Source organism: Protopterus annectens, chromosome 1.part0 (assembly GCF_019279795.1).
Source record: "Protopterus annectens isolate FY-2018-M chromosome 1.part0, PAN1.0, whole genome shotgun sequence".
Lineage (NCBI taxonomy): Eukaryota > Metazoa > Chordata > Ceratodontiformes > Protopteridae > Protopterus > Protopterus annectens.
Window position 1 is genome coordinate 1735544218 of NC_056725.1, and position 15254 is coordinate 1735559471.

The 15254-nt window shown below is 41.1% G+C and overlaps 1 protein-coding gene across 1 annotated transcript in view; it reads left to right on the plus strand.

Annotated features, from left to right (window-relative positions):
- Window positions 1-1904: 1904 nt before the first annotated feature.
- The window catches only part of TAB2 (TGF-beta activated kinase 1 (MAP3K7) binding protein 2), a 685348-nt gene continuing 671998 nt past the window's right edge, over window positions 1905-15254 (plus strand). The window contains exon 1 of the mRNA XM_044068945.1: window positions 1905-2138. The gene's annotated coding sequence lies outside the window, so the exon portion shown is untranslated. The remainder of the gene's footprint in view (window positions 2139-15254) is intronic.

Here is a 15254-nt window from a genome sequence, read left to right on the forward strand (position 1 = left end):
AATTAAGCTTATAAATAGACGAATCATTATGAGCGCAGAGGTGACAGAAAAACCCATCACTTGTTTTTCTATCATGTTACATTATTTTACTATTTAATTAAGCCCTAACAAACGCCACACACACACACACACCGCACGTGCACAAAATGCTACAGCCCAACGTACCTCTCAACTGTCTTGATTTTTGCAGGATATTCAGATTTTTGTTTCACATTTTTTTATCTGTTCTGCATAAAATTTGTGGTTTTCTGGCAAATCACTGATGATTGAAGTCACTAAATAATGATTTACATTCCAGTTTTAGACTTCATATCCTTCAGAAAATACAAGCTAACCCAAAGGTTTTTTTATTCTAGCAATCTGTAAAATGTGTACCTATTTTGGGGGCTTTGTCTCACCATTATTTTAGGCTTTTGTCTAGATTTCTTGCGTTAAGATGTATGTGTGCCCTGCAGCTTCTCTCTTCACGTTATCCTCGAATACACTGTAACACATTTGCAGCGTTTCGTATACCCACCCACTTAACTGTGCTCTGAAAATTCTCAAACTATGGCAGGGTACATGTAGGAAAATATTGCCAACACATCTATATACAGGTACCACCGACCAACTATTTACTATCTTTGTACAGAAGATCCGAAAATTATTGAAATCTGAAACGTTATGCGTTCTACTTCTCAACAGGTTGTTTATGACTTTTATGTTTACTTTCGGGGTTAAAATCCAACGTGACAGTTTGCCTTAAAAGCTCGGTCTCAGTGGTCCCAGACTATAAGAAGCTGCAGAGGTAAACTTTCCTGGCGTTCTTGGACTCAGACCTAGTCGGTATGATAAATTAACCTCCATTTTGCAACTGATTTCTACAGCAGTTTAAATGATGATTGATGGATTTTTGTAGACCAGCGTCGTGGAAAGATGATGATCCACATCCACAACTCGAAAGTTACAGAAGAGTAAAGTAAGGCTGCAGTAAACTCATATAGACAGTAAGGACAGAATAAGAATAGCACAGTCCAATCCAGAATGCATACACACAGCATATTAATTTATTTGTATTTGTTTACTGGGATAGAACTTTAATCTCAGTGGACCAATTACAGTCTCAGACAGGAAAAAGTATCAAAACAAAAATAGGTAAGATCTAACAATCGTTCAAAGATAGTTGCAGTTGCACAAATCCAAACAGGAAATTCAATACAGTTGTGTAAAGGATTGTGTAAAACGGATTGCTGCACCACTACATATAGTAGTGCAAATGTTATGTACACAAATACAGTATGTACAAAACATGGAATGTGTGTTTATAAATGGGGTGGAGGAAGGAATTGAGGAGGATGGGTGATATGGATGAGCTATTGTTTTGGGGATGGAGTGGGTAATAGAAGGTTTGAAGTGAGAGCTTCTGAGAGCTGGGCATTTTTTGTAACTGTATGATGTCAACAGAAGTGAATGAAGGTGTAACACGACATTTGCATGCAGAATGGTTTAAGATAGGCTGTCAGCTGAACATTATATGTAAGAATATGATACAGACAGAGGTGAATTAAACAGTTACATGATAGTTGCATTTAGAATTGTTTAAAATGTAAGCTTTTAAACCAGTTGTACAATATATAGAACAGCAGTTCAAAGTATTTATTTATTTAAACAGAATAAAATACATGCATATGGATGCAATACTTATATATACTTGCATGCGTGTATATATATATATATATATGTGTGTGTGTGTGTGTTTAACCGTTACATCTACATACATACACATATTTATATATATTTATACACATACACAGGTACATACGCTTTGACATACACACCAAGTTGCATTAAATGTTTCTATACGTGATCGAAGAAACATGAAAAATGTGTTTTTGGGTTACTCTTGCAAATCGTTGTGGCTTTTGTCGAACTCTCGCGATGTCTACAGCTGTTGCACCCGCCATATTGTGTGGCAGTATTTTGGTTTGAGTCGGGTAAGAGAGGAAGAAAGGAAACTTAAAAGACAGCAGTTGGGAATATGTGAAACGTAGTGGCGTGGAACTTCAGTTGAATTATGAGTATCTTGGGGTTGAGTTGGCACGGCAAGGTGTGGTGATTTTAGACTTACAGATCCAGGTGATTGGGAAGTGGTGGAGACGGTAAGTTTGAGGAGGCCTACTGTACTCATTCTAGGGTTTGCTAATTACTGCCTGTTGGTCCTGTAGCTCCTGCTGTTGCTCGACACTGCTATGCTGGCGGCCCGGAGTCAACGTGAGAAAGGCTGAGAGGTTGCAGAAAGTTGTCTGGACTGGAAAGGGGAAGGGGGCAGGCCAGAGTCGAAGTGGAATAGGTCTGTATAAGGCTACTTCTTGCCTCGGGGAGGGGTGATGGAAATAAAACACTCGGAAGCACTATTATTATTATTTGTTCGTATTTAGATCTGCAAAGTTTCTGTGTCTATTTTGTGATGGCAATATTTCACGAACTGCATATCTTAACTATGTTGAGAAAAGCACAAAAAGGACTTTGGCACGGGGGTCTTTAAGACTAGAAGTTAATTGTTAAGCGCGTTTCGAGAGCTGTCTTGCACTTGCTTGGCTGGGTTAAAATAGTTGAACTTGACAGACCTCGGAAGTCTTTCTTTATTTCTTTGCTAAGTGGGTGTCATGTATACTTGGTTTGCAGTACAGCACGTCGTGGTGTTTGGCTGTCAAAATGAATGAACAGTGTATTTGCCGTAGCCTCTTTTGTAATTAATGATGTGTGGTACTAGGGAATGGAATACAATACTCATTAAAATTGAATCCCTGTTTTGTTGTCCTCCTTTGTAAGTCATTTTGAGAACTAGTTATGTTCAGTAAGTTTACTTCGTCTTATTCCATTAAAATATTAAGTGTTTTGTATTTCGAATACACTGGATTCTGTTAATTGGACGTCCCGTGAGAGCCCTTCTAAACTTTGTAAAACAGCGCACGTTTTTATTTTTTTAATGGTCATATTGGTGAGTTGTTGCTGAATCCTTTACTTTGAATTAGCGTTATGGATGCAGAGCAAGAGTGGAGTAAGCAACATGCATATGCCATTTATTCATTAGGATGTGCTACCGCTGCAAATCATTTTTGAGTATCTGTTGTCAGGCTTCCTGTCTGCACCTGATTCTTCCTTCTGTTTTTGGCTTTCTATGGTACTTTGGTGTTGTAAATGTGTAGGAATTGCTTAAACATCATATGATCTGTTGCAGCAAGTTCTGGCAAAGCGAAATGTCACTGTCAGATGAGTGGGCAGAACAGGCATGGAATGACAGGAAGCTAACACCTATAGCCGAGGCACTTCATGGGGGAGGGGTGCTGAAATTCAAAGAATTTAGGTACTTTACTGAATAAAACAGTTTGCACGTCGTCTTTGTGGAACTTTCTTTTGTTAGTCACAAAGAAAAAAATGTATTGATTAGTCAGAGGAAAAAAGTGACGGATGGTAATACTATCCTGTTGAAAATGAGACCTGAACAAATTGAGAAGTAAAGCTGTTTTGGATGGTATATTTTTTTGGAAAGTCTTTGGTGAAACTCACAATTACAGTACGATTTCTGCATTTCTTGTGTTTTCTTGTATCACAGAAGATGCAATTTGTTCATTTAGTTTAATGCGAAAGTGTTATACTTTATGTAAAACAGAGATATGATCAGCCCCATTTCTCTTTAGGCAAGTATTTCTAACCTGTAGAAAAATAAATTATTTCAGGTGAAAATAAAGAGTAGAGTTGGTACAGTGACTAGGGTTACCACCTACCCCACTTTGCGAGGGACAGTCCCTCTTTGGGCAGTTGTGTCCTGCGAAAAAAATAAAAAAACAATTGCAAATGTCCTGACATTTTAGGACAAAAGTTTTTTTTAGTTGCATAAAAGTTATTTTCTGAAACGTCTACATGTTTTATGAAATAGCATAAGCAACTGAAATGCTACAAGAATAAGCTTTTAATTTGGCAAAAAGTGAAGTTATATATTTTGTCCTGCAAAATCTGACATTTCTACAAAAATGTTCCCCTTAGAGTTGCCACCTTTTCAAATACCCAAACAGTGATCAGCCCTTGGGCTGTGTGTTGCGGTGGATACATTTATAGTTGTATCCTTGCTTGTAGGTGTGTTTAAATGTTCATGGAATCTGTATGCTGTAAATACCATGGAGTTAGTAAGGTAGAATTAAAACCTTTGTCATGCCAATAGAAACTGAAAGTATATAATGATATGCTGTTCCACCTTTTTTGTTTTTGTAACACCAGTGACATTATGCAAGCAGTGGATTAATATTCTTGACTGTTTAGTGTTTTTTTTATTGCTGTCATTTACCAGTGATATTGTCTTTTGCCAAGGGTTATATGGATTCTTGGCTATTTAATTCACTCTTTTATTGGTGACCTGGTAGCCGGAAGGTGTAAAATGAGTTTATAAAATAAAACTGTTGCACAAGTCAATTTGACTGAAGTCCGTCATGTTTTGCTTTCTCCTGTGAACTGTAAAGCCTCTACTGCTGCTGTGAGCAGTTGTGTGGATGTGCTGTAATTGTGATTAGCAGAGATGACAGGTTAGTGGTGAATGAATTGTGACATGTACAACAGTCAAAGTTTTAGAATTGTTCATTTGGATAACTGATTGTAAGCGTTCGGTTACACTTAAAAGTGCTACACACAGATAAATGAAGGCTTCCTGTAATGCAGGTAGTGAGGGACATAGGCTAATATCATTCGCCAATCACTTGTATTGAATGATTCTCTGCAAAGGTGTTAAGAAGAACTGCTCTAATCATTTTTAACAGTCTGAAATAGCACTGGGATATGCTTGTTGTATAAGCATCAGAATGTGTATATTTGGGGTTATTGATATTTAATTGTAGTAATCTGTATCAACAGCATTAAGAACCATATATTGAGTAAATATAAAATGGTAACTGTAGTGTGTGTGTGTGTGTTGGTCATCAAACTGTTTTACAGGTGCAGAATACTGTGTGTACATTGTAACAGTGTTAGTTTTGTTATATGCTACATAAGCAGTAGTAAATTGAGGATAAGGTTTTAGGGTAATAAGCATAGTACAGCTTTTAAACTAGTGTGGGTAATTGTTTTGTTTGCAAGTAAGTTGTGCCAACAGTTAAACACTTGACAAAAAGGTAAGAGTCATAGCTGGAGGTGGGAGAGTTAAAGATTTGGATTGGTTGTGACGAGGATGGACAGGTTTAGGCATCAGTATATTAGGGTCGGCTCAGTTTGGACGGTTTGGAGAGACAGCCATAGAGGCAAGATTGCATGAATTTGGACGTGTTGAGGAGGGATGCTGGGTATATTGGGAATGGATGCTAAGGATGGAGCTGCCAGGTAAGAGGAGGGCCTAAGATAAGGTTTATGGATGTGGTGAGAGAGGACATGCAGGTGGTTGGTGTGAAAGAGCAAGATGCGGAGGACAGGAAGAAATGGAAATAGATGGTCTGCTGTGGCGAAAGTTACACTTTTTTTTTTTAATAGCTGTAACACAGGAACAAGTTTAGTCCTAACTAGCATTGTTTGTGAAACTTAAGTATCGTAAAGTAGTATTATCAATGTGACTTATTATTGGTAAATATGACTAGCTATACAAATTTCCAGTTGCAAACTGGTTTAGTGTCAAACATAGAGTTGTCACTCTTGAATTGACAAGACTGACTTACAGGGAGTAACAGTTGCTGCAACCACTATATACAAGATGCTTTGAAATATATAAATATAAATATATATATATATATATATATATATATGTGTGTGTGTGTGTATATATGTATATATATATATATATATATATATATATATATATATATATATATATATATATATATATATATATATATATATATATATATAAATAAAACTCCATTTAACAAGTACAGATTTGTACACAACAGAAGGGCTTAAAATGAAGAAGGAAGTACTTGAGAAGAAAATGTTAAAATCCATTTGAAGCCTGATAGTGGGAACACCACTGTAACAGTTCTGGACATATCTTCATGTTAGGATCCTGGAGATTTGAATAACCTATTGACACAGCCCTCTCCCCCAAACCTGTATATTAAAGTTGTAGGAAATAAAGGGCAGCAGAAACACGTAGTTACCAAAAAAAGGCAAAAGGATGCAGATGATGATACAGTAATGCATATCAGATGCAACTTTAATAGGTAGCATAAAATTTGGTACAAAAATTTGTGTTGCCCAGACATTGGGCTGTGGAGTGCCGTGATTCTAAATGCTGAAGGCGTAAATAATTTGAAGAACAAAAGTGTGTTGATTATATTTGGCAAATTTAAGTAACAGAATCTCTCTCTTGTAATTGGGTATAATTTCCTTACCCCATTCAGTGCTAAATTATGCAGCAAGTATGTATGTTTTGTTTACTTTTGCAAAATGTATGCTTGTGTATTTTAAGGACAGCCCCCTGAATTTTCTTGTACCTGAAAATCCCTTCATAAACATCATGAAAGACTGCACCCACAATGCTTCACTACTTAAATTTAATGTACTAACTGTTGTATTTCCATGTGCAGTCATAGTGTTTCTTAATTTCTAGAAAGGCAAGTTATCAACTAGATCTTGCAGCTGGATCCTCTTACCTTGAGAAGTAACATGATGAATCATATCACCACAATGTAAACAAAAAGCTGCTGTTCTGAAGAAAGTTATTTTCTTGGCAAAATGTTTTGCAGTCTGTGTATTTCATTGTCTAGTACCTACTGTGACATCATTTTGTAGGTGTGGTTATAGAAAAACAAAAAAAGTAAAAACCAAAGTAGAAAGAAAGCAAATTGCTCCTTTTTTTTTTTTTGGCAAAATCACGCCAAGTTAACATGAGTATAATTAGAAATTGTAAGAAGTGTTTCAGAATATGACCAGCATACTTTTTAAAGATGGATTTAAAAACAAATATCTTGCTGTCTGAAGTTGAGATGCTAGTAAGTGGAAATGGAAGTGTCAGTGGCTCTTCATACAGTACACTTGTCTTTTGTGCTGGGATGATTACAAGGCTGTAGGGATCTATTCCTAGACTGTGTATTGGATTAGTATTCTGGTACTGACATTGCAGTGCAGCATAAGAAGGGTTAAACCAAGGTCCTGTTCCCCTGAGTTGGTGGCAACTCAGGTGGAATAAAAAAAAACATGGCTGTTATTGAGAGATGAGTAGGGGAAGTTCCGTGATCCCTGACAGTATCCCTATATATGGATACTGCCTCAGGTCTACCCTAAAAGAGGAGTGTTGCCTAGTGGGAGTGAAGATTTGTATTGGGTGATTTTTTTTTTTTTTTTTTTTTTATTGAAACCTGTAAAGTCCCCCCCCCCCCCCGAGGCATGTAGTGATAACAGTTTAGATATGCTCTATTATAATTGAACTGTTACTGCTACTTGTCATTTTGTATCTTTAAACATGCATCTGTTTTTAGATGAGATTGTCTGTTGTATTTATGCACTTGTCTCATTGTTGTGTGACATGTTCCAGGATGGATCAGAAACCATTCAGAACAGATGTCCTACCTGGTAAACAAAACTAACATTTGCGAAACGTAGTGGGAGGGGGGACTTATTTTTAATGTATTCTGCAATTAAAGGGTAACTATGTAAACATTTAAAATGGTTCTTGAGCTGGAAAGTACATGGTACTTTGCAAGCCATGTGCAAACTCATGAGTTTTGTATTGTCAACGAAATCAACTTTTATGAGTGGATAATTTAGGATTCAGGCTCCTAGGCGGCAAGACATTTCTTTGTGGTACATTTGGTTGGGGACAAATGGCTGAAGTGACATTCAGCTATAGAGACCTATGGCTGTTGCAAAGACAAATATGCAGCACCATGTCAACAGTTTTAGTAACTAAATGCAGGGGGTAAGTAATGTCCATGGCCTCATAAGGCACCAGGAGACCACATGCAGTATGGCAGGCAGCAGGTGGCTGTCTTGTGGGCATGTTTGTGGCAGTAAAGATGCAGTGCCTTTATTAGTGTGCTTGTGGGCCATTACCCTCTTCACAATGTCTAGGGAACATTACTTAAAACTCAAGTGTGATTGAAGTAGCATGCTGGATTTCCTCCATGCTGTAGTACACTTCTGCATGTACTTCCATAAACATAGTTTACACCAAGCACATTCACTACTTCCCCTGCCCACATGCTCCTTTAGTGAAGCTGCGGGTATTGAGTTGCATGCTTCTGTTTGCCAACAGAAAATTTGCAGCTAATTACTTCAATTGTGTCCCCAACCAGTGTACCACAGGGAAACGGAGACCTTAACAGCTTCTTCCCATTATGAATCACTATTCATAGATTTTGCTTCATTTAAAGACATATTTCAGTTGAAGTTACTGATGAGTTATCCGTAATGTCCTTTAAATGGATTACGAGGTGAAAAGTCAGATGTTCAACAAATGCACTGCCTTACTGGCACTTCTGGAAGTAGTGCCGTGCTACCCTCCCCTGGCAGTGTACTAGAGCTCAGTATCTCACTCATTACTTGTCTGTAAATGTGAATCACCTGGCAGTACAGGGATTGCCTTAGAAACCCATAGATAAGACCCCTTCAGTTTTCTAGTGCCACAGTAAGAGAAGGATCTTTTGGAAGACTGCTCCCTACTCTTGATTTCTTCAGCTGCAGAGTTTAGATAAGACACCATTTGGGGTCTTTATTCCACACCCCCCCCCCACAACTTATCTCTCTTAGTGCTTGGATAGAGTATTCTACTATTTTGACTGTTTTGTTTTTCTTCTGATTGGGAAATTTAGTATGTGCTTGGTTTTTTTTTTCCTTTACCTGCTGTGTATGGCTTGTACTGTAAAAGCTTCATTTAGATTCATTGATCATTACTAGGCTAACAACCCCGGGTAGGGGTGGCTTTCTAAGCCTAGCTAGGTTTTCCCAAAATAATAATGATCTGTATCTGAATAGGACATTGAAAGCCAGGCATTTTATAATCTCTCTGTCTCTCTCTATCCTTAAGGGACATGGGTGCCAGACCTGGTGTACATTTCCTATTCCTTATCCACTGGTCTAGGTTGCACTTAAACAGGGTAATAGACTGATTTTGCTTCACAAAGATGGGAAGCCTGCTCCATAGGAGGGGTAGTTTTTGGGACACGTCTGTGTCTCCAGCATTTTAAGTCGGTCAAAATACAGGTTCCTAGACATTGTAATTCTGGTACTCTTGGGTCGTCTACATATTCATAAGTCATAAAGTGAGGGGGTTGCAGGTGCCTTCTAAGCCAGGCATAGATAATCCATTAGTAATCTATAGGAGACTGAGTAGAGGGGAAAGTGCTCTGTATAAGGCAGGTTTTCTACTCCTTGTATTCTTTAGGAACCTGGGCGGCCACGGTGGTGTAGCGGTTAGCGTTGCTGCCTCACAGCAAGAAGTTCTCCGGTTCGATTCTCGGCTGGGGTGCCTTCTGTGCGGAGTCTGCATGTCCTCCCTGTGGTCGCGTGGGTTTCCTCCGGGTGCTCCGGTTTCCTCCCCCATCCCAAAAACATGCAGTAGGTGGATTGGACACTCTAAATTTGCCCTAGGGGTGAGTGCCTTCTGTGGAAGGTTGGGTGCCGGGCTGGCTACTTGACACTGTAAAACTCCACTGCCAATCATGAGCGGACAGATTATCCGCTGAGGTGACCCCTAACCAGGAAAAGCCGAGAAGTATTCTTTAGGAACCTTCTGAGGTAGCTCTAGTTGCTGCATATGCCTGGTCAGGTAATGCTCTGCTCTGATAAGGGCAGAGCACAGTATGATGATGATCTCTTTGGAGCTAGATGCCGTTCCCTTATAATTTGCATACCATACAAGGATTTTCCCACCACTGTGGCCACGTGGTGGTTGAAGGCTGCTGTCTACATGTGTACCCAGATCCCTGACCAGTGGGTTGACTGTTAGGAGTATTAGCAACAAGGTAATTAGCCAGTGTGGTTGATGGTTGATTTGGAAGTTTTGACAGGAAAACTTGCTGCTGCTGATCTCTTTTTCTTTTCTTCTTTGAGGTAGTGATTACTTGAGCAGGTTTGTAACATTTTGAAACTTTTAAATCATTTTGTAAGTTTATAAGTTATTTCTTGGGTTCAAAAGTAGGTACTAGGCTATCTGCCCAAAAGCATTTATAAGCCTAGCCGGAATGTGTTTTGCTTTCGCCGCCCCCTTAGATTAGTTCCCTGTGCCTCTGTCCAGCAGAGCCACTGAAGTGATCCCTGGGGTAAACTTCCTGTTTCCCATCCACTCGTCATTGTTTCTTTTGAAGAGTGTTAGTGACGAGCTCTGCCTAATGTAGATTGGAATCTTGTTCCAGAGCATGGGAAGTCCCTGGGACAGGAATCTATCCCTCCAGCAGATCCTATTTATTGTTGTGGTGAGGTTTAGATCCCTAGAGCATGTGGCTCGAGGGAATATGTTTCTCTTTAGGTGGAGCATGTCCATCAATTCTGGGTTGGACGTGGCCTTGTATGTCTGGCAGAGATTAACAAAGACAGTGGTAATCTCCAAACTCTGGACCCTACCCAGTTCGGGTTTGTGAAAGGCGCATCATGTGTCCTAAAACCTGATTGACGACTTTGAAGCAGTCACCAAAGCCATAGATGAGGGTAAGGTGTTTCACACAGCTTATCTAGATCTCGCCAAGGCTTTCAACACCATCCCCCACTCTGGAATTATAGATAAGCTCACTAAACTAGGTATAAATCCCTATGTCACAAGATGGGTTGCCAACTGGCTCACGTACAGAACCCACACTGTGAAAGTAGCAGACTCCAAGTCCAACTTCAGACAAGTGGAGTACCACAGGGTTCAGTCCTGGGTCCTCTCCTGTTAGCCTGTACTTCAGAGAAGTAGATACCAAACACAGAAGGTCTTTGGCTAACAAAGTTTGCAGATGACTGCAAACTAGGAGCCATAATCGAAACTCCTAACTATGTGGACATACTACAAAAGGGCCTCACTGAGACAGATGCCTTGTTTCAAAGCCATGGCCTGAAGCTAAATGCCAAAAGTGTATTGTCGTCCCCTTTGGTAAAAACTCTGTACCCATGAACTACCACATAAGTGGTAGTCTACTTAACGCCGAAAGTGTGATGAGACCTTGGGACACAGGTGGACAGTACTCTCCTTTGATAATCACATCGCCACAGTGGTCAGGAAGTCCTTCTGCGTGGCTCGCCTCATCACAAAAGGTTTGTCGTCCAGAAAAAGGGGTCATTGTTCCCCTCTACTCCTCACTCATTAGACCCATTATAGAGTGCAATGCCCCTTTTGGTATGTACCTCACAAGACCTCTACAACAACTAGAAAGGCCACAGAAATACCTCACAAAGAGGATTACTGGCCTCAAACAGATGCCCTATGCAGACCGTCTCAAAAAACTCAAGCTTTACTCCGTTGCATATTGCCTATTCAGAGGCGATCTCTGCCTAACATACAAAGCTATGTCAAACCCAGAGCTGTTGGACATGCTCCACTTAAAGAAATCCCAATCCCTCTGAGCTGCACGCTCTAGTGACCTAAACCTTGTCACCACAATAAACAGAACATGCTGGAAGGATAGATTCCTGACCCAGAGACTTCCCATACTCTGGAACAGACTACCTATCTATGTCAAACAGAGCTCCTCATTAGCACTCTTAAAGAAAAATCTTGATTATTGGATGGGAAATATGAAATTCACCCCAGGGATCACTTCTGTGGCCCTGCTCGACAGGGGCACAGGAAAATAGTTATCTTGGGTGGCGAAAGCCAGGGTACCATTTTGGCTAGGCTTATATAGGCCCTAGGGCTAATAGCCTAGTAACTACCTATGAGATCACCTCTGAGTAGGCGATATGCAACAGAGTACAGCTGGAGTTTCTTCAGTCAGGCTGCACAGGGCATCTGTTTGAGGCCAGTGATCCTCTTGGTGAGGTACTTCTGTGGTCTTTCCAGCTGTTGCAGGTGTCTTGTAAGGTACATCCCAAATGGGGAATTGTACTCTATGATGGGTCTGATGAGTGATCTGTAGAGGGGCACAGTGACCTCCTTTTTGATCTGGATGCAACCCTTTTGTGATTAGGTGGGCCACATAGAAGGATTTTCTAACCACTTTGGCAATATGATTTATCAAAGGAGAGATTGCTATCTACTTGGGTCCCCAGATCCCTTATTTCATCTTCCGTATTTAGGGGGCATACCACCTATGTGATAATTTGTGGGTACTTTGTTTTTTTCCAAAGGGGATGACTATGCACTTTTTGGCATTTAGCTTGAGGCCATGGTTTTGACACCAGGTATCTGTCTCGGTGAGACCCTTTTGGATGATGTCTGTGTCAGCCAGAGAGTCAATTATAGCCCCTAGTTTGCAGTCGTCTGCGAACTTGGTCAGCCATAGACCTCCTGTGCTTGCATGTACCTCTGAAAAGTATATGCCGAACAGGAGGCTTCCTAGGACTGAGCCCTGGGGAACGCCACTTGTAACCGGTTTAGAGCCAGACCTAACTCCCGCAACTCCTATGCGGGTTCTGTCTGTGAGCTAGTTGGCAACCCATCTCGTGACATAGGGGTTTATGTTCAGGCTGGTGAGCTTGTCTATAATACCAGAATGGAGAATGGTGTTGAAGGCCTTTGCGAGGTCTAGGTAGGCTGTGTGGGCCACCTTTCCCTTGTCTATAGCCTTGGTAACTGTCTCAAAGAAGTCCACCAGGTTTAGGAGGCATGATCTGCCCTTAAAGCCGAGCTGGGTAGGGTCCAGTGTTTGGAGGTTCCCAATGTCTCTGTTTAATGAGATCCATGGTGATGCGCTCCATAGCCTTGCAGACCAAGCTAGTCAGGCTTATAGGGCAATAGTTCCTGGGGTCTGTTGTGGTTCTCTTTATGGAGTGGAATAACAGTTGCTGTGCACCACTCTGGGCACGTAGCCTGTGGAGAGGCTGAATTTGAACAGTGTGTTAAGGTGAGGGGTTAGTTCATCTTTGAGCTCATGTAGGATGCAGCATGGGACAACTTCTGGACCCATTGATACTGTGTTTTTGGCTTTGGAGAGTGCTGTTTTAACCTGAATGTCTGTGATTTCAGGGGCACTACATTCTTTTGGTATGGTTATGGGCCCTTTTTGGGGGTAAGAGGAGGGTGAAGTTTGAACTGAAACTGTTTGCCAGGATGTTGGCGATATTGGTTGGTTCAGTGTATTTTGTGCCATTCTGCACTAACTCCTGAGCAGATCTGGGAATTGCCACTTAAATTTTTGACATGGCTAAAGAATGCCGTGTGGTTATCTTTGGAGTCCTTGGCAATTTTTCTTTTGAAGCTAGCCTTGGATGATTTTTATGAGGGATCGTAGTTTCTTGCTGATGCTGATTGGGGATGTCTTCCCCTCTTGGGATTTTACTCTCTTCTGTACTAGTTTCCTCCTCTTATTGTATAGCTTGTTTATGGCAGGGGTCCACCAGACTGGTCTCCTTTTCTTGGAGGAGTGAGTCTTGGTTTTGCTTGGGATAGCACGATCCATGCGTTCTTGTAGGTGCCCGTAGAGTGCATTAGTAAAGAATTTTGCAGCTTGGGCAGCGTTATCCTTTAGCATGGGGGATTTGAAACTTTCCACCTTGGTCTTGAGTAACGTGAAGTTTGTTTTGAAAAGTTTTTCACAGTGGTTTCTTTGATCGGGGATGGGGGCAGAATGTGGAGATCCAGAGTGATTAGTTTATGGTCAGATCTAACCAGCGAGGGGTTGACCTCCAGTGTGGAACACCAGTCGCCCATGTTGGTGATGACCAGGTCCAATATGTTGTTGCCTCTGGTGGGGGTGTTGATCAGTTGATCCAGGGCGTTTTGAGTTTATAAATTCTAGGAAATGTTGGTACTTGAGTAGTTCTAGTTAATGTTTGAGTAATTGAAGTCACCCAATATCTGGGTGTTTGGTAGGACCTTTGTTTCCAGAAATGCAGAATGGGGGTCCTGGGACATGGTGGGTGAACTGTAGAAAGCTACAATTTGAATTGCGGTTCTGCCTGTTAGTTGCATGTGGATGATCTCTGAAGCATTGTGCTGTGCCACTGACCTGGAGGTGTGGGTATTCTTGATGAATATGGATATGCCCCCGCCTTTTGTATTTCTGTCCGGGTTTTGCAGCCGAAATGGTATGAGTTGTAGCCTGGTAATGCTGGGGTGCTCTCTGGAGCCTTAAGCCAGGTTTCTGTTACTGCGCATACATTGATTTTTCTCCATACTGAGGAGTGCCTCGAGTGCATGCATTGTGAGATTTAGACTTCTGGCATTGAGTAGCATTACCTGTTTGTTTTTTTGTTATGTTTGCTGTTTACGGCGGTGGGTTTGTCTTTGAGCCTTGCCTAAAAAAAAAAAAAAGCACTATGGAGGTGGCAAGAGCCTTGGCCAGTATTCGAAAGCCTTAGGGTGACTGGTGCAAGCTGTCTCTAGTGAAGCACTGTGGCTTGTCAAGCATGTCATCCCAGGCTGACAGACACTGGATCCCATTTGAATGACACCAGAAGTTTAGCCAATTGTTGAAATTGATAATTTTGTCTTTGTACCGTGGTATCTTTCTTGGTGAGGGCAGGATGCTACTCAGGGTCATGGTCACACCGGCCTGGGCTATGTGATCAGAGAGCTCTTCCATGTCTCTATTCATGTAGTCCAGGAAGGTACGGCTCGGGTCATTCACACAGACCTGGACAGTGACAGAGTCATATTTGTACTTGTTCTGGAGTAACCTGAGTGCTTGTGTTATGTGGCGGATCCTGGCACCTGACAAGCAGCTAACAGTAACCTTCTCCTTGTTCAGCCTAGTGAGTGGGACGTCAGTTTACCTGACTCTGTAGTTACCTATTGCTAGTGTGTTGGGTATGTTTTGCGTTAAGGGCTGTGATTGAGTGGCACACTGGTTTTGTGAAGTATGTGTTTCATGGTTTGTGTTGGGGGGGGGGTGGAGGTTGCTTGGATGTCTGCTTTGGAGGTCTCTGTTGCTTTTGCAGATTTTTATTTAGTCTTCCGATTATGTTTTTGTGTATTTGTATTTTTTGCCAGTGCTGGTTTCATAGGTCTATGTGAGACTGGTGGTGTGATGCAAGTAATTCCCTTCTCTTGACTGTCTGGTCCAGTCTTTAGTTGAGAGAGCTTAGCCTCCAGTTTGGCTGTATAATTGCATCTCTCGCATGTATTGATGTTTGGTGGTAGGAAGAGAGGGTTGTCTGTGTACATGAGGCAGTTGTAACATTGTCTCAAAATGCCCAGATTCACCAGTTGGACCAGAGAGTACACC